Source organism: Staurois parvus, unplaced genomic scaffold (assembly GCF_062004578.1).
Source record: "Staurois parvus isolate SC_StPar_1 unplaced genomic scaffold, SC_StPar_1.0 ptg000324l, whole genome shotgun sequence".
In the NCBI taxonomy this organism is placed as follows: Eukaryota; Metazoa; Chordata; class Amphibia; order Anura; family Ranidae; genus Staurois; species Staurois parvus.
This window is the reverse complement of record NW_028318120.1, coordinates 159244-181865: the sequence shown is the minus strand read 5'-3', so window position 1 is coordinate 181865 and position 22622 is coordinate 159244. Positions and strand designations below refer to the sequence as shown.

The window sequence follows — 22622 nt, the reverse complement described above, 5'->3', positions numbered from 1 at the left end:
GGACAGAACCCAAGCTCATATCTGGTTAGGAGCACACAGGTTTTCTGGCAGATCAACAGGTATTTTTCTGTACACACAGTGTTTTAGGGAATAAAACACAGATAAATGGGCATTTTTTTGCAGCCATATGCTGAAGATGTTGTTTTTATTTTGCTCAGATATAGACTTTTAAGGATAAGATTTGATGGGGCCTCTGGATGGATCTGCCGGATTGGTGTGTATGGCTGATTATTTGAACTACTTTTCTCTGTGTATGTTGAGCGCTGGTGGGATATCTAGAACTGGTAGTGTTTCCCCTTTGGGTGACTGGATTGACCCTTGGACACATTTTTTGCTGGGATACTTACCTATGGCATTCCTTGTATAAGGCTCAAGTACTCCGTTATTGTATTTCGTTCCTTGGCTGCCCCTTCTTGGAAAGCATTAGTCTTGTTCCAGCAAACTGTATAAAATTGTGATTGTATGGTTCTACTGTGGTTCTGAACAGGTTCTACTATACGGACATTGTTCACATGTGCTCCTGATGAAGATGTTTGAAACATTCAAAACTCATTGAGTTGACTTACGGATTGTGAAATGGAAAAAGATTTGTGAACCCTATCTGAAAGCATAACCATCCATATTTCCATCGCACATGTTCCTGAAAAAGGCTCTAGGATGCTGGGTGCTACAGCAACCGCCACAGCTGGAGACTGGATCAAGCATAACAGTGTAGATATTTGTCAGCACACCATGGATCTTCAAGTTGAGTCCAAACATTTTTTTCTTGAAGTATGGTCACATCACAAATGAGAGAGTGCAACGTTTCAGAGCCATGCATGACTCCAAAATGTTGCACCCTTTTGTTTGTGGTATGATCATACTTCAAGAAAAAAAACGTTTAGACTCAACTTGACGTTCTGTGGTGTGCTGGAAAATATCTACACTCTATCAGAAAGCATTGGACAAGGTGCTATACACGTGTTTAATATGTGTAAAATAATCTTATGGTTTTAAGAAAAGAGTTTCCTTTCTTGCCAATTACTATATGCCCTAAAAAGTCCACTGCTACAATTTTTTGGATGTGTTATATGCTGAAAATGTGGTTTTCAATTTGCCCAGACAGAGACTTTTAGGGATAGGAAAGCCTGAGTTTAGATCAGCTTCAGGACAGGACAATAGCAAGCAATAATTCATTCTAGATGCCTAGTTTAGGAGATCAGCAGATTCGTAAATTAGCAGCTCTAATGCCAATAAACATCTAATAGGGTATATTTACACATCTAAGCGGGTATGTCAAAAGAAATTTAAGAAAAGCTTCTGCTTAAACTAGGGTTCTTCATTATATATCATGAGAAAATAATTATTAATAAATGTTTACCTGGAACTGATTTTATAATTGTTCTTTTGTGATTACAGGTCCACTTTAACCACCAAGGAATTAACATGCCACGTGCTTCCCCAATTGGCAGATCATTAACTACTTACGGTAAATAAGAAGGATCCCTTTTCTTCTCAAAAGGTTGTCAAACTTTAGAAACTTTCTTGGAAATGACAATGTCAGCATAATTTACATATGCTCTACATTATACATCTCCTTAACCAGCAAAAAACACAACACTGAGTCATAAGGCACAGCATTTCTGTCTGGGCATTTAATGTATTCACAAATATAATGTTCTAGAACCAGATGTTTTGCCTATGTGCTGTAACCTCAAGCAGACCTGCCTGTTTTATCAATTTTCACAAATAGTCTGCTATGATGGGCAAATGTATATAATTTTATCAAGGATTACAATAAATCCATCAAAAGAAGAAAACAGGCCAACTGAGTAGAACCAAAATATTGTTTAAAGAAAAATTATTTTTCAAAATTGTTTGTCAGCATATCTCTTTTGAAACAGAATTAAACCTGCACTTTTGAAAAAATGCTGACAGGCAGGATTTTTATTAAAAAAAAAGACCCTAGCGGTCTCTTCTGTCTTAAATGTTTCTCCTGGCCTGTCAGCAGTAATGTACTTTGAACTGTACATGTGCAGCTCAGAGAACATTAATGGCACCGCTCTGTACCATGAATGATGTCATCGCAGCCCGGACATACAGGTGGCCGAACAGAGTGAACCCAGAAGGAAGACCGGGTAAAGATGGAAACACCCGGGATTATTTGAAGTGTTGACACTGCAGCACTGGAGATCTTCGTTTGATCAGTAAGTCTAGCACATTATGCCATAAGGCACCTGGGGGCCCATTAAAAAGAAAAATTTAGTTGAGTTGAATTTGCTTTAATCCTGGTTCAGAGCAAAAAAAAAATGGAATTACAATACAAACCAACACTCCCTTGCAGATGAATGAAATGTGATTAGTTAGGACTAGTGTTCATTAAAGTGAACTTTTCCTTTTACCTGTGGAAACTCCCCATTCCTTGCTCTGTCTACACTCCCATTTAGCCACTAGGACTGGAAAAAAAAAAATCTTGTGTAAAGTTCACACAGGGCTTCAATTCTTTCCCCGGTCCTGTCTAACAGTGTTGGGCTAACCAAGACAGAGGAAATGAGTTACACATTCAAAGGACATACCCCTGCAACTCCCCTACTTAAAGTGGTTGTAAAATCCGATAGTTATCCTAACTTGTATGGATTGGGCTCACCACCAGCCATTTATTTATAGAAAAAAATATTGATATAGTATTACCATATTGTTCTCATCTTCATTTTTTAGGTCACGTAACCAAGCTTCTTCCATCCAGCAATACCAGGGTTAGAGGCTGGGTTAAGCAGCAGTGCTTCATGTCCTTGTGATGTCTTTTATAGCCATTTCATGCCCTCCTTTCCAGGCAATTCAGAGCTTAGTGCTCCATCAGTCATGAATCTGATCCACCCTTGAGACATTCTGATGTGAGCATCACATAGGAAGTGAAGAGAAATCTCCCCAATAGGGTCAAAGAGCGCAACAACAACCTGATAGAAATCTTAACTCAAATTCAAACTCTTCCTCAGTTAAAACCAAAAACACACAGACACTTGTTTGGAGTTAGGCTGTGAGATGAGTAGATTATGTTTATGCTGATCTAAGTAACAAACTACAAAAAATTAGTCTTTAAAGCCTATCTCCAGGCTACATTTCTAATTTTAATAAGCGATTTAAAAACAGCTCCAGTTGCAATAAAAAAGTAATAAAATACTGCAAGTGGAGGCTGCAAGAGTGGGAGGGACAGGAGTCTAGATTTGGCCTTTAAGTCCCAATAGACCTGAAGCAAGCATGCAGCAAGAAAAGTTGGGTAAATTTAGAACTTGATTTCCATGCATCTTGTTGACCAGAAAAAATATAGAAGCCACTGGATCACCATGACAGACAGGTAGCTAGCATTTTTACCAAAGGCAGGCTACTTTTTTTTTTTACTTAGCACAAATTTTTTTCCATTTAGACATTGCCTTTCTATACTTAACATCAGAAAATTTGCGTACATGTTCTAAATCCAATTCGCTCAAATTAAAACAAGAGAAGTTAAAAAATAGTCTACACATTGGTATGCTAAAAGAAAACATTCAGTGTATAAATAGAAAACATATATTCCAAGACATGTGCAATGTTGTCAAACCACATATCCCCTTTTATTACGGCACAGAATACAGTGCAAAGTAAGCTGGATAGGAATAATTCCTGCATGCAGTAGTCAGAAAAGAGGAATGCTATCATCATAAGATTTGCTGAAAAGGGCATGTGCAGGTCAGTAATAAAACAAGCACATAAAACAAGCACAATCCTGAACTATTTCACATCCTGCGTGTTAAAACCAGCCATAATTAGTGGGATTTATTTGGGGGTTGCAAGTGGAATATTTAGGGGCGCTTCTGGCCACAATTCTAAACAATAGGCTATCAGCAGGAAAAAATAAACCAGCATGCCATGCTAACCATAGGGTCCCAAGAATTTCAGATAATCACTAACCACCCTTCTCCTTAAGGCAAGCCATACATAATGAGATTTTCATGGCTGCAGGAAAGAAAAATTGCTTGATTCCCCTGTTGACAACCCCCCCCCCCCATCCTGGCAAAACACAATGATTACTGCTGGTGGCTACCACCAGTAGTGATCACATGCACAAATCTGACAGACTGGTTGTGCTGAAGTTGATTGATGGATCATCTTCAGTACAACCAGCCTGACAAGATGGATTGAATCTCGGCCAGCCCCTGCTGAACCAATCGATATTCAAATCATCCCAGAAGTGGAGGCAGCCCCACTAACAGGGATGGGAGGTTGCCGACTCCAGCAGCTAACTGCAGCCACTGACAAGTAATCACACATGCAGAGATCTCATGGGAGTGATTGGCCCTGGATGCAGACTGCCTACGTCTAAGGCCAATCACTCCCATGTGATCACTGCATGAGAGATTACATGTGGGTGGGCATGATTAGATGCAGGACCTGGCAGCCTCCCATTGCTTTCAATGGGGCTTCTATCCTCAGCTAATCACTGAAACCTCTGCTGGGTTTTTAACATCTAATTGAAGTGCGGGTGCATTTTCAGGAGTGAATGTACCTTTATACTTTATTTGGGGGAGCAAAAAAAAGAAAAGGTTTTACAGAATGATACTCTTCACCTCTAAAGCCAGGGTAGGTCTACGAGTCCCTATTCTGCATGGATATCATCAGCCAGCAAAAAATAGCCAAAAAAGTGCAGATTACTAGCAGACTTGCCATTTGTTTCCATTAATGTCAGACTTGCCATTGGTTTTTAAATGGCAGACTTGCCATTGGTTTGCCATTGGTTTCCATTTATGTGCATCCCGAACAAAAAGCGGCCTCCTAAAATGTGTCCAACCCTTTCTTACTCCCTTTTTTATGGTACAGAGCTAGATTCAGTAATACCCCCTTGGCACTCATCATTGGTAGCCCTGAGTTTAAAAACAAAAACCCAAAAAACCACATTATTTCCAGCGGTGGGAAAACAAAAGCCTGATTCGTAATGGGGACTATTGTCAGGCAACATCATATTGTATATAGCCTGGATAATTATAAAAAGGAATTCAAATTGCCCTCACCTGAGATCCACCATTACATTCAGAGAGCATCCTTTATTTAACGCTTATCTATGGTCGACATGCAAAATCATATATTCATATACACTGCTCAAAAAAACTAAAAGGAACACTATTTTTATCAGAGGTTGGGATATTGGTCTGGTGAGTTAAGTAGCAGAGGGGTTGTTAATCAGTTTCAGCTGCTTTGGTGTTAATGAAATTAACAACAGGTGCACTAGATGGGCAACAATGAGACAACCCCCAAAACAGAAATGGTTTTACAGGAGGAGGCCACTGACATTTTTTTCTCTACTCATCTTTTCTGACTGTTTTTCACTAGTATTGCATTTGGGTAGAGACAGTGTTACTACTGGCAGCATGCGGCCATACCTGGTCCTACAGAGGTTGCACAGGCAGTCCAACTCCTCCAGGATGGCACATCAATTCGTGCCATTGCCAGAAGGTTTGCTGTGTCCCCCAGCACAGTCTCAAGAGCATTGAGGAGATTCCAGGAGACTGGAAGTTACTCTAGGAGAGCTGGGCAGGGCTGTAGAAGGCCCCTAACCCATTAGCAGGATCGGTATCTGCTCCTTTGTGCAAGGAGGAACAGGATGAGCAGTGCCAGAGCCCTACAAAATGACCTCCAGCAGGCCACTGGTGTGAATGTCTCTGACCAAACAATCAGAAACAGACTTCACGAGGGTGGCCTCATGTTCTCTAGAGGGCTCTGTGCTCACTGCCCGGGACCATAGAGCTTGATTGACATTTGCCATTGAATACCAGAATTGGCAGATCCAGCACTGGCGCCCTGTGCTTTTCACAGGTGAGAGCAGGTTCCCCCTGAGCACATGTGACAGACGTAAAAGGGTCTGGAAAAGCTGTGAAAATGTTATGTTGCCTGTAATACAGTTCAAAATGACCGTTTTTTTGGTGGGTCAGTGATGGTCTGCAGAAGCATATACATGGAGGGACACACAGACCTCTACAGACTAGATAATGGCACCCTGACTGCCATTAGGTATCGGGATGAAATCCTTGGACCCGTTGTCAGACCCTACACTGGTGCAGCGGGTCCTGGGTTCCTCCTGGTGCACGACAATGCCCGGCCTCATGTGGTGAGAGTCTGCAGTCAGTTCCTGGAGGATGAAGGAATTGATACCACTGAAAGGCATCCACGCTCGCCTGACCTAAATCCAATAGAACACCTCTGGGATATCATGTTTCGGTCAATATGACAATGCCAGGTTGTACCTCAGACTGTCCAGGAGCTCAGTGATGCCCTAGTTCAGATCTGGGAGGAAATACCCCAAGAAACCATCCATCGTCTCATTAGGAGCATGCCCGATGTTGTCAACCATGCATACAAGCATGTGGGGGCCATACAAACTACTTAGTACCATTTTGAGTTGTTGCAATGAAATTTCAGCAAAATGGACTAGCCTGCTGCCTCATTTTTTCACTTTGAATTTCGGGGTGTCTTTGAATTCAGTCCTCTGTAGGTTGATAATTTTTATTTCCATCAAAAGATGGGGCATCCTTACATTCCTAACACATTATCCAGTCCATATCAGTATAGATACCCAGCATGATATTTTTCCCCATTGAGATCTGATGTGTTTTACATGTGTTCCTTTCATTTATTTGAGCAGTGTATTTCAATTTCTAGCTTACTTCTATTCCTCCTGAATGATCCTGAAGTTTGTAAACTTTGTGAAGATCCCCACATTTGCTTCCCTTTCAGGAGTTTCAGGAGGTACAGAAATCACTGCTTGAAGGCAGCAAGGTACCATGGGATATGTAGTCCCTAGATAATAAAAATACACAACAGAGGAGAAGCATGCAGGCAATCCAGGAAGTTGTGGAAAGAGATGGCCAGCAAAAGGCAGCACTCACAACATGAAAGGAGATTTTTTCTCAAGTAAGCTTATACTTGATTGTCAAAAATAACTATTGTATTGTTGTTACAATGACTATGTTCTAAAATGAAAATATATGCGGTGATCATAGTTTTCTTATAAAGAATATGTCAACCCAAAATGTCATATTCCTGATATGTGCGTGCTGTACCATGTACTTGTATAACAAAAAAACCTCCTGTTCTCTTCGTATTGTTTCCTTTGTGTAAACTCCCTGGTGTTCCTGCCAGTTCCTCTGCTTTCCTATTAAAAACTGGGAACTCAGTGTGCTCCCTTCCAATGATCAGACTTCTGCTTACAAGCCCTCCTCCTCCCCCATCCCAGCACAGCCATTCACTAAAAAGCTCAGTTTGCTGCAGTTTCTCCTCCCCCAGCTCTCTGTTCTCATCTGCAAAAGAAGCCTAGAGGGTATGTGCTTTCTTATAAAACAGGGAAAAAGGCATTTATAATGTTTGTTATATCTATACACAAATGTTTTGCCTTTCATTTATATTTTAAACTGAATGGGTTGTTTTACAATGTGAGGGTTTACATATACTTTAAGTCTAAATGTAAACTTGCTGCTCAAACTATTACTATTTGAACAACCTGTAGGTTTATACGGGCATTGAATGGGCACATTTCAACAATATATACTGTGCTTTCAGAGTACATACAAAAACCCCATACACGCTCTAGAGGTAACAGAGCCTTTATAAAACTTTAAACCTCCAGGACTTGCAGGAAATTGCTAGCAATTTGTCTCAGATATCTATCAACACTGTCCTAATAGAATCCAACAACAAAACATTACAGAGATGGGATCTAGTTCTCATGAGGTTTGCCAAGTTACACCCTTACCTACTTGTTACAAAGGCTGTGGCCAGTTCAGCACTATGCTTCTTACATGGTGGCAATGCCCCAAAATATACAGATTCTGGACCAGACTATATAATTTGATCTATTCTGCTACTAGGATGAATGTACTTAAATCACTTGGAACAGCCTTTTTTCAAACATTCAATATGACTAGTGTCATACATATTCCTGCTGCCAGAATGGCGATTGTGAAACATTGGAAACACTTGACTTTGTCAAACACAAGTTAAACTACAGTCAGATCCATAAATATTAGGACATCGACACAATTCTAACATTTTTGGCTCTATACACCACCACAATGAATTTGAAATGAAACAAACAAGATATGCTTTAACTGCAGACTGTCAGCTTTAATTTGAGGGTATTTACATCCAAATCAGGTGAACGGTGTAGGAATTACAACAGTTTGCATATGTGCCTCCCACTTGTTAATGGACCAAAAGTAATGGGGCAATTGGCTTCTTAGCTGTTCCATGGCCAGGTGTGTGTTATTCCCTCATTATCCCAATTACAATGAGCAGATAAAAAGGTCCAGAGTTCATTTCAAGTGTGCTATTTGCATTTGGAATCTGTTGCTGTCAACTCTCAAGATGAGATCCAAAGAGCTGTCACTATCAGTGAAGCAAGCCATCATTAGGCTGAAAAAACAAAACAAACCCATCAGAGAGATAGCAAAAACATTAGGCGTGGCCAAAACAACTGTTTGGAACATTCTTAAAAAGAAGGAACGCACCGGAGAGCTCAGCAACACCAAAAGACCCGGAAGACCACGGAAAACAGCTGTGGTGGATGACCGAAGAATTCTTTCCCTGGTGAAGAAAACAGCCTTCACAACAGTTGGCCAGATCAAGAACACTCTCCAGGAGGTAGGTGTATGTGTGTCAAAGTCAACAATCAAGAAAAGACTTCACCAGAATGAATACAGAGGGTTCACCACAAGATGTAAACCATTGGTGAGCCTCAAAAACAAAAGGCCAGATTAGAGTTTGCCAAACGACATCTAAAAAAGCCTTCACAGTTCTGGAACAACATCCTATGGACAGATGAGACCAAGATCAACTTGTACCAGAGTGATGGGAAGAGAAGAGTATGGAGAAGGAAAGGAACTGCTCATGATCCTAAGCATACCACCTCATCAGTGAAGCATGGTGGTGGTAGTGTCATGGCGTGGGCATGTATGGCTGCCAATGGAACTGGTTCTTTTGTATTTATTGATGATGTGACTGCTGACAAAAGCAGCAGGATGAATTCTGAAGTGTTTCGGGCAATATTATCTTCTCATATTCAGCCAAATGCTTCACAACTCATTGGACGCCGCTTCACAGTGCAGATGGACAATGACCCAAAGCATACTGCAAAAGCAACCAAAGAGTTTTTTAAGGGAAAGAAGTGGAATGTTATGCAATGGCCAAGTCAATCACCTGACCTGAATCCGATTGAGCATGCATTTCACTTGCTGAAGACAGAACTGAAGGGAAAATGACCCAAGAACAAGCAGGAACTGAAGACAGTTGTAGTAGAGGCCTGGCAGAGCATCACCAGGGATGAAACCCAGCGTCTGGTGATGTCTATGCGTTCCAGACTTCAGGCTGTAATTGACTTCAAACGATTTGCAACCAAGTATTAAAAAGTGAAAGTTTGATTTATGATTATTATTCTGTACCATTACGTTTGGTCCCTTAACAAGTGGGAGGCACATATGCAAACTGTTGTAATTCCTACACCATTCACCTGATTTGGATGTAAATACCCTCAAATTAAAGCTGACAGTCTGCAGTTAAAGCACATCTTGTTCGTTTCATTTCAATTCCATTGTGGTGGTGTATAGAGCCAAAAATGTTAGAACTGTGTAGATGTCCCAATATTTATGGACCTGACTGTAGATCATGGTAAATAACAAATCCATGCTTCATAACTTAAAAAAGAACTGATTTTCTACCCAACCTTTTCTTTTCTTTTGAAAACTTCTTTTCTTTCACCCATTCTTTCCATTACTTTCCATTGATCCCAATGCCTTATTTTCCATTACCCCACCCCCCCCCCCACTATTTGGTTCCTTGCCCCTCCCTCCAGCTCTCTTCCATCCCCTTCACCTTCAGCTGTTCCCTAGAGTTCTAATTCTGAAAATAATGGACACTTCGCAGACACAGCTCATAGTTCGCGGTATTACATGGCAGGTAACCATGACCAGTGAACTAACAGTTGAGAATGTAAAGGACACCCTGCTGCAGGTAAAACTATGATGTGATCATTGTGGTTTCCTGTATGAGAATAACTTTGATCACTGTATTACACAATATGATGTGTATTACGCTTGACATATTTATGTAGCGATATGCCCGAAATTAAGAATTACAAAAATAAATAAACTGAAAAATATGGACTCCATGGACTCTTGAGACCTGAGTCTTCCTTATTCCTCGCTGCTTTTTCTCTCTCTTTCTTCTCTTACCTTTTTGTAGGCCTATGTGGCCAGGATTACAGGCCGGAACATAACTGTATGTTCCTTTGCATTCTTGTGCTTGGTTTGTACAATGGAAAGTGATTTAAGTACAGTGGCAAAAAAGTCAGTGAACCCCTTGGAATTAACGTTTTTTTCAACAATAAATTATCATAAAATGTGATCTAATACTCATCAGTCACAACAACAGACAAACACAATATGCTTAACATAACTAACAAACAATTCTGATTCTCGTGTCTTTATTGAACACACAAACATTCACAGTGCTGTGAGAAAAAGTAAGTGAACTCTTGAAGTTAATAGCTGGTCCAACTTGCTTTGGCAGCAACAACTTTGCTCTGGATCAGACCTGCACAAAGTTCAGGACCATGTCAATGTTTTGACCATTCCTCTTTACAAAACTGATTCAGCTCAGACACATTTGTAGGATGTATGGTGTGAACAACTCTCGAGGTCATTCCACAGCATCTCTATGGGTTGAAGGTCTGGGCTCTGACTGGGCCACTTCAAAAGTCACATTTTATTTTACTTAAGCCAGTCCGTTGTGAATTTATTCAATGCTTAGGGTCATTGTTTTGGTGCATCACCCAACCTCTACTACGCTTCAGCTGGTATACAGTCACCCTGACATTGTCCTTTAGGATATTTTGGTAAACTTGGGAATTTATTTCCCCCTAATGTGGTTCTGACCCTGAGGCAGCAAAGCAAAGCAAGCCCAAATCATGATGTTCCTTCCACCATATTTAACTGTTTGAATGAGGTTTTGATGTTGGTAAGCTGTGCCTATTATGCAATATACTGTGCGGATATTATGCTTCCCGAACAATTAAACTTTTGTCTCATCAGTCCACAAAATATTTTCCCAGTGGCGCAACAGTTTGCCAAGGTGTTCTTTGGCAAACTTCAGGCACACAGCAATGTGTTCTGCCATGGACACACTCGACTGTTCAAAGACATACATATGGTAGACTCATGAATAGGAATTTCAGCCAGTTCTAGTGATGTATTCAAGCCTTTGTGCCTTGGGAGTCATCTTGGCTGGGCTCCCACTTCTAGGAAGAATAGCCACAGTACTAAACTGTCTCCATTTATAGATAATTTTCTAACTATCAACTGAAGGATGCCTAAACACTTTCAGATTGCTTTGTATTCCTTCCCAGTATTATGTAGGTCAACTACTCTTGATCGTATGTCTTCAGAGAGCTCCTTTTTTCAAGGCATGGGTCACATCAGCTGATGCTTCTTATGAACAGCAATCTTAAAATATTTGAGTGTCTTTTAGTAAATAAGCTCTAAACTATACCTCCAAACTTATTTCAACCCCTGTCAGCAGTATCACTAGTTGCAAGGACACTGTTGGCTATACAACGTCACTGTTTTACTTGGATGCTGTTGGCGGTGTAGGTGTGCCTTAGAAACCATTGATTCTGTGTAGGTGACAGTGTCTTAGTGCCAGGTGGTGGGGGATTGTAGTGGGTTATGGATGCAAAGATATACGCATACTGCAGTCCCACTCTAAACACTCTGGCCTGTTCCTGTACACCAACATAGAATTGGTCATAATGTCTTCCAGTTTCCCTATGTACGAGTGGTGCAAATAAGATCTGGAATCTGTTGCACAAGTTGTAACTCTTAATGAAATTGTTGAAGGGCTTCCATGAATAAGTGCAAGACTTTTCATAGGGACAATACCGCCAGAAAAGTGCCACAAGTTTTATTGTTTTTAATGTGTCTACTTTGCACATGCTCAATCATTCAACAGTTTTGTCACATGTAAAGCCTTTATCCCAATCTTACACTTTCGGTTGTTTAAATCTGCTAGTATATCTAACACTCTCCTCCCCCCAGAGTGACAATGCTGCTGTCCAAAGGTGCCCCTGTGCTCCTTCCAAATTTGGGGCTCTATAATACATGAGGTGTGTTACTGGCCAGATCACCAGGTGAATACAATGGGATAAAAACCTAACAAAAGAAAAAACTAATGCAGCCACCACATCTAATGATTGGTAAGCTGCAATATATTACATATTTGGTTTGGGGTTTAATACTGCTTTACATTTGATATATGTGATTAAATTAAGTGTTTCTATTTTTCACCTTAAGATTTACTGAAGAAATAAAACATATCCTTTTGAATTGCAGGGTGTCTGTTGTGCCAAACGTACCATTTCATTGCACTTAGCTGCCTACATCAACATTTTCTCATGATTTATCATAGTTATACAACGCCAACAAGGTTAAAATAAACCCTCCCTAAGAAAAATGAAGACTGTCAATACTGACCTCATTTTTAAAATGCTAGTTTACTGACTTTTGTATACTGATTCTCTGGCATCATTCAAGTAAGAAGCCTTATTTGTACACTTGTTCTGGGCGAGTGAATCAGAACACTGGAGGAAGAGGCTTAGTATGACTGCCAGGAAATTCGAATTTGCAGAAAAAAAGTTGGCAATTTTTCCCCTAAAAAAAACAATCTAGAAATAAAAATAGAGCAAGAAACAAAATACTAAGTGCACAGTGCAGGTAATTATAACACCCAATCTATGCTCACTTAACTAAAGTCAGACCACTTCATGATGGTTTGTGATCAATTTCTATGGGTTTAGCACTTTCTAATTTGTTTCTTACAGTATTTTACTGTATAAGGCAGCTGGTCATAAAAACGGCAAATGTAAGCTCACAGTAAGAAGACATACCATTCATACCACAAGAATAACAATAGCATTTATTACAGTAATTATACGAACTATGGCTATGCCAGTTATTGGAAGGAAGGTGTTCCTGTTCTTCTGCAGACAAAGCGCCACATTCACTAATAAATGTGTTCTGCTATGTTAATTGTTATTACGGTATCTGCTTATTAAACGGAACTCTAGCTAGCTATAAAACACCACCAGTTTTGTATTCAATGAAGCTGAACTAAGGCAAATAAAAAACAAGGCAAACAAAAAACCACACCAAATAATGCAGGTATGTAGGTAATAATCATTGCGTGTAATTTTTAAGGAAACTAATGTAGGTAACTTAATTTGACCTGGTAGCCTCTGAATCCACTATACAGCGGTAGTTTGGGAGAGGAAGAAGCCAGCCAGTGGTGCTGCAGCGCTAACAAAAGACATGCTAATGGAAAGAAAGAGAGGAGTGACAGAAAGATGAGTTCATAATTGTGCGGCTTCTCCTTCACTATCCAGTTACAGGATGGAGGTGAAGACAAGAAGTTTAATTTAACTAGTAGATTGTAAGCTCCAAGGAGCAGGGCCCTCCTATCCCTGTTATATTGAACTGTATTGTTGCTGTATTGTCTCCCATTATATTGTAAAGCGCTGAGCAAACTGCTGGCGCTATATAAATCCTGAATAATAATAATAACTAGTAAAGTCAGATATCCAGGCTGGCTATTGTGGTATGAAGTCTCAGAAAGTAATAGACAGAAATGCAATTCTTTTGGCAAGTATACAGCTCCTATACATGTATTTTATCTGTGTAATTAGCAGTTTGCCTGAAGTAATGTTGTAAAGGCAAGCTGTAATAGTGTTTTTTTTAATCAATCCCAATTTCAAAAAGTCTTTGCAATTTTACATTGAGGAACATCATTCAACAATTTTTAAATGCAGTTTTTCACAGATTGGTGAAACTCTGCCCATCTTTACTTCTGAGACACACTGACTCTCAAATATGCTCTTTTTAGCCCTCATGCACACTGGACGTTTTGATAACGCTGGTAATGTTATCTGTGTAAAGTCACGTTAAAACGTGAGTTTTTCAACTTTTTTAGTGGTTTTGCATTAGCGGTGTTTTGCCGCGATTAGCAGCGGTTTCCCGCGTTTGCATTTTTTTGCGGATTTTGTAATCAAAAAAGAAAATTTTTAGGTCATAAAAAGGCTAAAATTGCAGGTTTGTGGCTTTTTACAGCGTTTTTCAGTGTTAGAGCGTTTTTACAGCTAAAAAACTCCTCTAGAAACCCACTAGTCCTGGGGTTTTTTTCCAGATAAAAAATGTTGATTACAGTCTGTGTGCATGGACACATAGGATACCATGCTGGGGGGGTTTACTGGCTGTAGAAAAAAATCGTCAAAAGCCAAAAACAGCAGCTGTAAAAATGTCAAGTATGCATGAGGGCTTATACCCAATCATTTTACTGACCTGTTGCCAATTAACCTAATCAGTTGCAAAATGTTCTTCCAGCTCCTCCTTGAAGTACCACTTATTTTGGCAGCTTTTTGCTGCCCTGTCCCACCTTTTTGAGGAGTGTTGTTGCCATATATTTCAAGATGATCTTTTCTCAGTTTAAACATTTGATGTGTTTCCAATTTTCTATTGTGAATAAAATATGGGTTTATGAGATTTGCAAATCATTGCATTCTGTTTTCATGTAGATTTTACGCAACGTCCCAACTTTTTTGGAATTGGGGTTGTACAGTATTACACTCACCTGCCACTTTATTAGATACGCATTACTAGTGACAAAACAAATATCCCCCACACCATTACACCACCGCCAACCAGACTGAACTGTTGATAGAAGGCAGCATGGATTAATGCTTTCATGTGGTGTACGACAAGTTCTGACCCTACCATCCGAATGTTGCAGCTGAAATCGAAAGACCATTCTCCTCTGACATCGACCAGTTATTTTCGTCCACACCTCTGTAAACCCTAGAGATGGTTGTGTGTAAAAATCCAGTAGATCAGCAGTTTTTGAAATACTCAGACCAGCCAGTATGTCACCAACAACCATATGCTACATTCAAAGTCACTTTAATCCCCTTTCTTCCCCATTCTGATACTCGGTTTGAACTTAAGCAAGCCGCTTCACCACATCTACATGCCTAAGTTGCTGCCATGTGATTGGCTAATTAGCAACTTGTGTTACCAAGCAATTGAACAGGTGTACCCAATAAAGTGGCCGGTGAGTGTATCTGTAATATAAATATATTTAAAACCCACATATACTGTACACATGCCTTTCTCAACCGGGGTGCCACCAGAGGTTTTCAGGGGTGCACTGTACGTCAGCACTGGGAGCTGTCAGACCGCTGAGTAAAGTGAAAGCAAAGGGAAGGGAAGGGGGGTGTCTTTTGTGTTCTCTGCTTCCCCCTAGAGTGCAGTACCTGGCTGTGTGATGGCAGCTAATGTACTGTAATGTTTCATAATGCTGTATACATGTGCCTGTGTATGTGTACATGTGTACGAGTGTGTATGTGTATATGTGTGTGTGTATATGTGTACGAGTGTGTGTGTGTATGTGTACGAGTGTGTGTGTATGTGTACACACTTGTGTATGTGTGTGTGTCTGTGTACATGTATATGTGTCTGTGTACATGTGTATGTACGTATGTGTTTGTGTTTGTACATGTGTGTGTGTGTGTTTGTTTTTATATGTGTGTATATGTATTTTACTTTTAATCTCACCCTCCTATTCCTGTCCTTTCAGAACTGCTTTTTTAGGACTTGTTCGTAATAGCAGCAAGGACAGCTGCTCCTCTTAAAAGCAATCCATGCTCAGATCGCTTTTCAGAGGCATTTGACAGGTGGTAAAGAGGCAATATGTTGCCTCCTCACCACATGGTTTAACCCCAGCATCAATCACCACACCACAACTTCGTGCAATGCGCACACAGTTGCGGGGTGGTTGTAGTTCAACTCCATTCACCTGGAGGTATGCTTCCAGCTGTGGCAACAGCATGCGTGTACCCATAGCTGCTGTTTCTGCAGTTAAAGGGGGAGCTGTTGGGGGGTGGTAAAAGCAGCTCAATTGCGTGGTTTTACCGTCCTCCAACCTCACAGGTGAACAGGCCCTTGGTTCACATCTGTGTGGCTGCGTGTAGGGCAGCCCATTGATTTCAATAGGCTGCCTTACCTGCAGAGATGCAGGGAAAGTCATCCCTGACCTTAGTTTTAAAATTGCACCACACCAAAAACACCCCACATTTGCCAATGTATGGAGTACCCCTACAGAGCAGAGCATTTGTCTGCATGTCAGGAATGAGCGTGATTTTGCATGCATTCCGTGACACACAGTAACGTGAACCAATCCTTGGACAAGGGTGCCTCGTGACTGAAAATACTTTCCAAGGGGTCCCGACTGGAAAAAGGTTGAGAAACACTGCTGTACACTATAGTTCAGAACTCAACAAATCCCAGGTGCCAGGTTGCCATGGCGACCAGAAACCACATCCCGAAGCCTGGGCCCCCTCTAGCCCATCTACCTCCAGTAGGGCTGCCATCAAGGGGGGACACTGTCAAACACTGTCTCGAACTTTCCCGAGCTGATCACGGTCGATCACGGACAGTGACCTATCCGGCAGGTGCAGCATGTTTCACACCAGGCACAAGCTACAGACAGAGATCTCCTCCCTCTGCAGCTGATCAGGCGGGGCTCAGAAATCACGCACTCCTGGTGCAGCAGGTTGACCTCTTACATCAAGTAGATCTTATAAGCAGCAAAATATGAACATGTGTAGTTGCAAAGGTTCCTTGAAATTCAGTTAATTGAAATCCAGGGAACCTCAGCGCCTCCACCACCATACAGTGGTCCCACATCATGTCTCCTCCACTGAAGCATGCAGTATGGGATGGATGTGCGCAAGCTTCAGTGGAGGAGGAATGAAGTGGGACCACTGTATAGTGGTGGAGGTGATGAGGTTCCCTGGATTTTCATGTGAGGAATAGTGCCTCAGCATTTGTATCAAGGTAGGTGTGTGTGTGTGTGTGTGGGGGGGGGGGGATAATTCTGTATTGTTGGTGTCAGTGGGAGGAATTATACCTTGTTATTGGTGTAAGTAAAAGGGATAATGCTCCATGTTTTGGTGTCCGAAGAAATGACGCTCCATCACTGGAATCCATGGTGTAATAATGCCCCATTACGGATGTCAGTGAGAGGAGTGGTGCCTCAGTGTTGGTATCAGTGGGAGGAACAAGGTCCTTCGTGAAAGAGATAGTGCCCCCCCCACCTATCCAGCTGCCCCTCACCTGTCCTGCTGCCCCTCTCCTGTGACACTGCCCCATGACACTTCCCCCTCCTGCCCCCCACCTGTGCCGCTGGCCCCCACCCATGGCACTTTCGCTACCTGTCCCACTCCCCTCTCTTGTCCCACTGCTCCCCCACCTGGCTCCTAACTTTTTTAGCTGGCTCCTAGATTCAAAACAAATTCGTCAAGTTCTGCTATAGTTAACCCCTTGGCGCCGACGCTTCCCGGCCCTTTAAGGGTTTCGGGAGGCGGGGCGGGCATTTAAGGTCATGTGACCGCCGTGCTTCACCGCCACATGATCAGGAAAGGTCCCAATCGAAAGAGGAGATCGGGACCTTTCCGTGAGTACCGGGCATGTGTGCTGGGAGCGCGCAGGGTGCGCTCTTTCAGCACATATGTTTTTGTTAATTGCACGCAAATGTGCGGCCGCTCGGCGTCATGGCCCAGACGCCGGTAGCCGCACATTTGCATGCGGCCAGCACGAAAAAGTTAAGCTGCTTATCTGCCTGAAATTCAGTTTTAATTGTACAGAACATATGTGCTGCATTAGTTTTCAGCCTAAACCAAATTTAAAATTCTTTCTCTGGCATACCATTATCTGCCCAAATGGAAATTCCATACTTGGCAGCATCCTAATAAAATTTCCTAAACAAGGGATTTTAAATTCTTCTGTACCTCGTTCTACTCTAATTGGAAAAACACAAGTAATAATAATATGATTTAACAAGAATAGATTTTTGTATTTTTGCTCATTAGGAATGTGATTTTAGGCTCAAGCAAGTATTTAATTGTCCCAAGCATACCATTACAGCCACATGCTGCATCCTTGTTTTGGTAACTGCTGAGTTCCATAATGGATACTAACATAGCTCACTGATAAATCACCAAAGAACATACAGTATAACCTTAAGGGTCAGTTCACACTATAGGAATGCAGTCCAGATGCTTTCTGGATGTGATTCCACATGCGCAGTCCGGTTCGTTTCTGATGTGTTTTCGCCACGTTCCAGTGCGTTTTTTATGCATTCCAGTTCATTTCCCCCCCACCCTCTCTTTTTCTTCAATTTAAATAGGGACATGTGTGTTCTAGTGCGTTTTGATGCATTTTGCTGCGTTCCAGTAAAGTTCTGTGCAGAAAAAATGCAGCATGTTCTACTCTGCAACTGGAACGCATTTGAACTGCAAGCAATGATGTGAACTATGACATTGACAACTGTATGACCTACTTTCTGTGCATTTTGGATGCAGAAAAAAAGCAACTGAAACCCATGTAGTGTGAACTGGCCCTTAAAGTAGAACTATAGCTAAAACTTCTTCCTTTTTGGATATAGTAAGGGAGGGTTGTAACCCCTGTCCAATAGGAAGTTAGCGGAAATTTTTACTTTCACTTTCAATGAAATGGTAAACAGGAGAAACCGAGAGGGTGAATCTCCCTAACAGGGGCAAAGGAAGCAATAAAAATCTGAAATGGGTTCTAATCCCTCTCCACTTTATCCAAAACAAACAAACAAACAAACAAACAAAAATGTTTTGCCTATAGTTATACTTTAAATAGTAGTGTCTCCTAGGTTGTTTCCTAAGGCAATAAGGCAGTCTTCAAACTCGCAGATAATGGGCCTGCTCGCAGTAGTGAGTTGCAGAACCCCCCCCCCCCCCCCTTTTTTTTTAATGTATTGCTTTTCCAAAAGAAAAATTACGGAGATGCACAATCACAATACTCAGCAATAATATGAAAAGCATAGCGCCGCAGCAAAAAGCAGGGTGAAGGTGCATAGGCCGAAGGCCATAGTCAGATATACTAGAAAACAAAGACAGTGAGTAAAACAGTACACCTTTACGAAAATCAGAGGGAAAAGGTGAGACCATAAAATAAAATGTTCTGTCCCCCCAGAAAATATCCGGGGAAACCGGGCATATATTGCACCATATAGGCACATGAGTAACCCAGACTAAATCCTGGAATCATGGACGAGGTACACCCTATTTGGGTAAGGCATAACACAGAGAGTACCTAATCAAAGCAGCACAAGGAGTAATTCCTTAGGTACTGATATCTCTCTAAGTAGCAAAAAAAAGAACAAACAGCAAAACAGAAAGTGAAACAGTAGCAAGTGCATATCAGGACTAAGGAAAGGTAATGGGCAAGTCCGTAGGACTGGATTCACATATATGCCGTGTGGTATATCGCATGTGATTCACACTGCATTCCTGTGCAAATCCCATGCAATTTGTGTGCGGTGCGATTGGAGCCATACATTTTGTATGGCTCTAATTGCAAAGCACCAGCACCAAAAACGTACAGGACCCTTTTTTTGGTCTGCACTAGAATCGGGTCGCATGGGTATTCACACTTACGCGATCCAATTCTGCAAATCGCACCGCATTTTGTGGACCGCTTTCGGGGTGTTAACATACACACCTGCAGTGGTTCGCATTAACGGGGTGCAATTCTGATGCAGCGCGGAATTCGCACAGAAAACGCTGCAAATTCCGCATCACATCAGTGTGAACCAGGGCTTACTGTGAAGTATTCATATGTTAATGTGCTTTTCACTGACCCACACATTCATTTTGAAAGCACACATTTAACCAGATAGCATGCCACAACTCCCAGATGGTTCACAAATTAAATGTTATATCTGTTACCATGTGTTGTGGTAACACGTTTTTGACATGCATTACTGCAACACACTAGTGTAAAAGGGCTGTTAAAGTGACCCTGTCACTGTGCTAAAGTTTTCAAAAGAAAGGAATACCTGTATATAAAAAAAAAGTAAATTGGTTACATCTACTGCCTATCGCTTCTCGGTCTTTTGGCTAAGATCAAGTGTAGTATCTGTTCTTATTAGTGTCCAGTAGGGGTGCTCAGCCAACATTCTTGCCTTTTGGTAGGAATGGCTTGCTGTATAGTATCTCTGCTGGTATGATGGGAGCTCTGATGACTAGTACTGGCTAGAACACAAACTAGGTCGCAGGCAGTTGGGGCACGGGAGTAATTCCCCCAGGAAAACTGGAGGGGCTCTCCTGATTTGAGCATGTCTACCTTGTCTGGCCATGGGCTGGGAAAGCAGAGAGTCCGCGTTGTCTGTGATCCCTGGTAGTGGTCACCCCAGGGGTGCTCTTAGTAGCACTTGGGTGTGTGAAACCCACAGTGTGAATGGGCACATGGTCATGGCACTAAAACGTTTTCTGCACTGCGCCTCTGTGGGATAGGACTTTTGGCTAAGTCCAGGGCAATGTTTGCTACCAGGCCTCAGGTCCTAGCCAGTGCACAATTGCACGGCCACTTATTTAATTAATTTTTCTACAGGTTTTCGGAACTTTGGTGCATATTTTTTCACTAGATGGAGGGTGTGGGTCCTAAGGACTACCCCTCGACCCAGTACTCCGTGGTCGGCTTTGGCTGACCATGAAGAGAGGGCTCCCCCAGGCCTTTTGGCTGGGTGGACCAAGTTCAAAACCTTGTCCCCATCAGGAGCCTTGCGCCCCAGGGGTTCAGGGTAACGTCCTACCCCTTCGGGGGACTAACAAAGGCACACCCTTAAGTGTACTTTTTTGTGTGTGGTCACATGTACTTTGTTCACTAAAGGGTTTTTCTGCATCACTGCAGATTAAATAACTAACAAAAAATGTACATCTACTGCCGCCTGTGCTGTTTGCCTCCCAAGTCCACCAGGTAACCAACACTTCCAGGAGTGTTGATTTTCTTGGTCCTGCACAACTTTTAGGCCCCATGCACACAGGACAATTTTTTTTTCTCCCCTGGATGCCAATGCTCCAGGGGAGGAAAAAATCAGTGTCAAAAACGCACCTAAAGACTATAGGTGCATCAAGTGCCTGGGTGTTCACTCTTTCCATTGGTCAGATTATTCATTTATCTTGGTCACTGTAATGAATGAACACTCAAGGGATTGACACACCTAGGGCTAAAACATATTTAGAAACCTTTAGAATTTCTTTGCCACTGGACTGCTCCTTTCCTGAATGAGCTGGCTCTGGGGTTTTTTTTTTTTTGCCTCTAAACGCCTATAAATGCCTATGTGTACACCTAGGCCAACATTGAGGGGCTTTTAGGGTAGAAAAAAAGAAAAATGGTTCTAAAAGTGGCATTTAAAATGCCTGGTATGCATAAAGCCTTACTGGTTCTTTCTTCTGAACTGCACGCCACAAGTGTACACTTACAAAAAAGCATAAAATAATATACATACCTCCCTTGTTACATGCCAAGGCTCCAGTATGCAATCAGACTCCCCGCACCTCTAGTTTTTGTACACTAATTGTATTTAAAAATACATTTAATGAATAATTTGCTATGTTAATTGGTGTTTTGTATCTGCCTGAAGTTCAGCTTTCAAAGTAAATGTACAAACCCTTAATGTTATAAACTACAAAATATAAAAAATTCTTTACAGATTTAAAAATCCCTAAGTAAATCCAAGCAACGCTTGCTGCAAGCTTTCAAAGAGTTAATAATCTTGCATATTCATCTCTTATTTCTGAAAACCTAATAAAATATATAATGAAATGAAAGCTGCAGTACTAGCACACTAGTACATTGTTTCAGAATACTGCATTCCACAAATTGTTCCTTCAATTAAAATCACACCATTTACTTTTAGGGAAACACAAGAAATCTCTTTGCCATAACGGGTCCATCCCGTGGGTGGAATACACATTTTAAAGCCCTGGTTATGCAGCAACCAAAAATTCTCTGCAGGCTTATGTCAGGCTGATTTGAGCTTTCCCTACAGACTCAGAACCCAGCAGAGAGCAGGGAGATCACATCTTCACATACAGCAGAAGAAGGGTTCTGTTATAAACAAGGGCTCATTGTAAGACATACAGGATGTTCTATTGAAAGATCCTTCACTATGTTCCCCTATGTAATGCACTGTGTTCACTGGTAAAAAATAAACCCCACAAATATAAATATATATATGTTTTATACATATACATACATCCATACACAAAACAGAAACAACTCATTGATCTGCAAAATGGAGTGCTGCTTTCAATAGACACACACATATATACATACACACACATATATACACACACACACACATATATATATATATATATATATATATATATATATACACACACACATTATACACATCTACATATACTCCTCTGTTTTCAATTGTTTTTGCATTAGGGGTTTTCTAACTAGAGAGCACAGCATACATTGTTTTCTGCCGACCTATAGGTCAGAGCCTGAGATGGAGCCTTGCTGAGCATATGGGTTTTTTCTGACTTATTCAGCCGTGTGTTTAAGCTGAGCTTCAAACAATGAGCAATGTAAGGCCGCCTTCACACGGCCGTAAAGAAAAAAAAAAAAACACATTTAGCACTATTTTTTATTTATGGATCTGAATGCAGCTGCGTTGTTTTCAATGGAGGCATT

General features: G+C 41.4%; 1 protein-coding gene and 1 pseudogene across 1 annotated transcript in view; one reads left to right on the top strand and one right to left on the bottom strand.

The window, feature by feature from the left end:
• Positions 1-22622, bottom strand: part of SHROOM2 (shroom family member 2) — a 229110-nt gene that overhangs the window by 112022 nt on the left and 94466 nt on the right. The gene's annotated exons all lie outside the window — the stretch shown is intronic.
• Positions 20013-20176, top strand: LOC149457347 (U2 spliceosomal RNA; annotated as a pseudogene).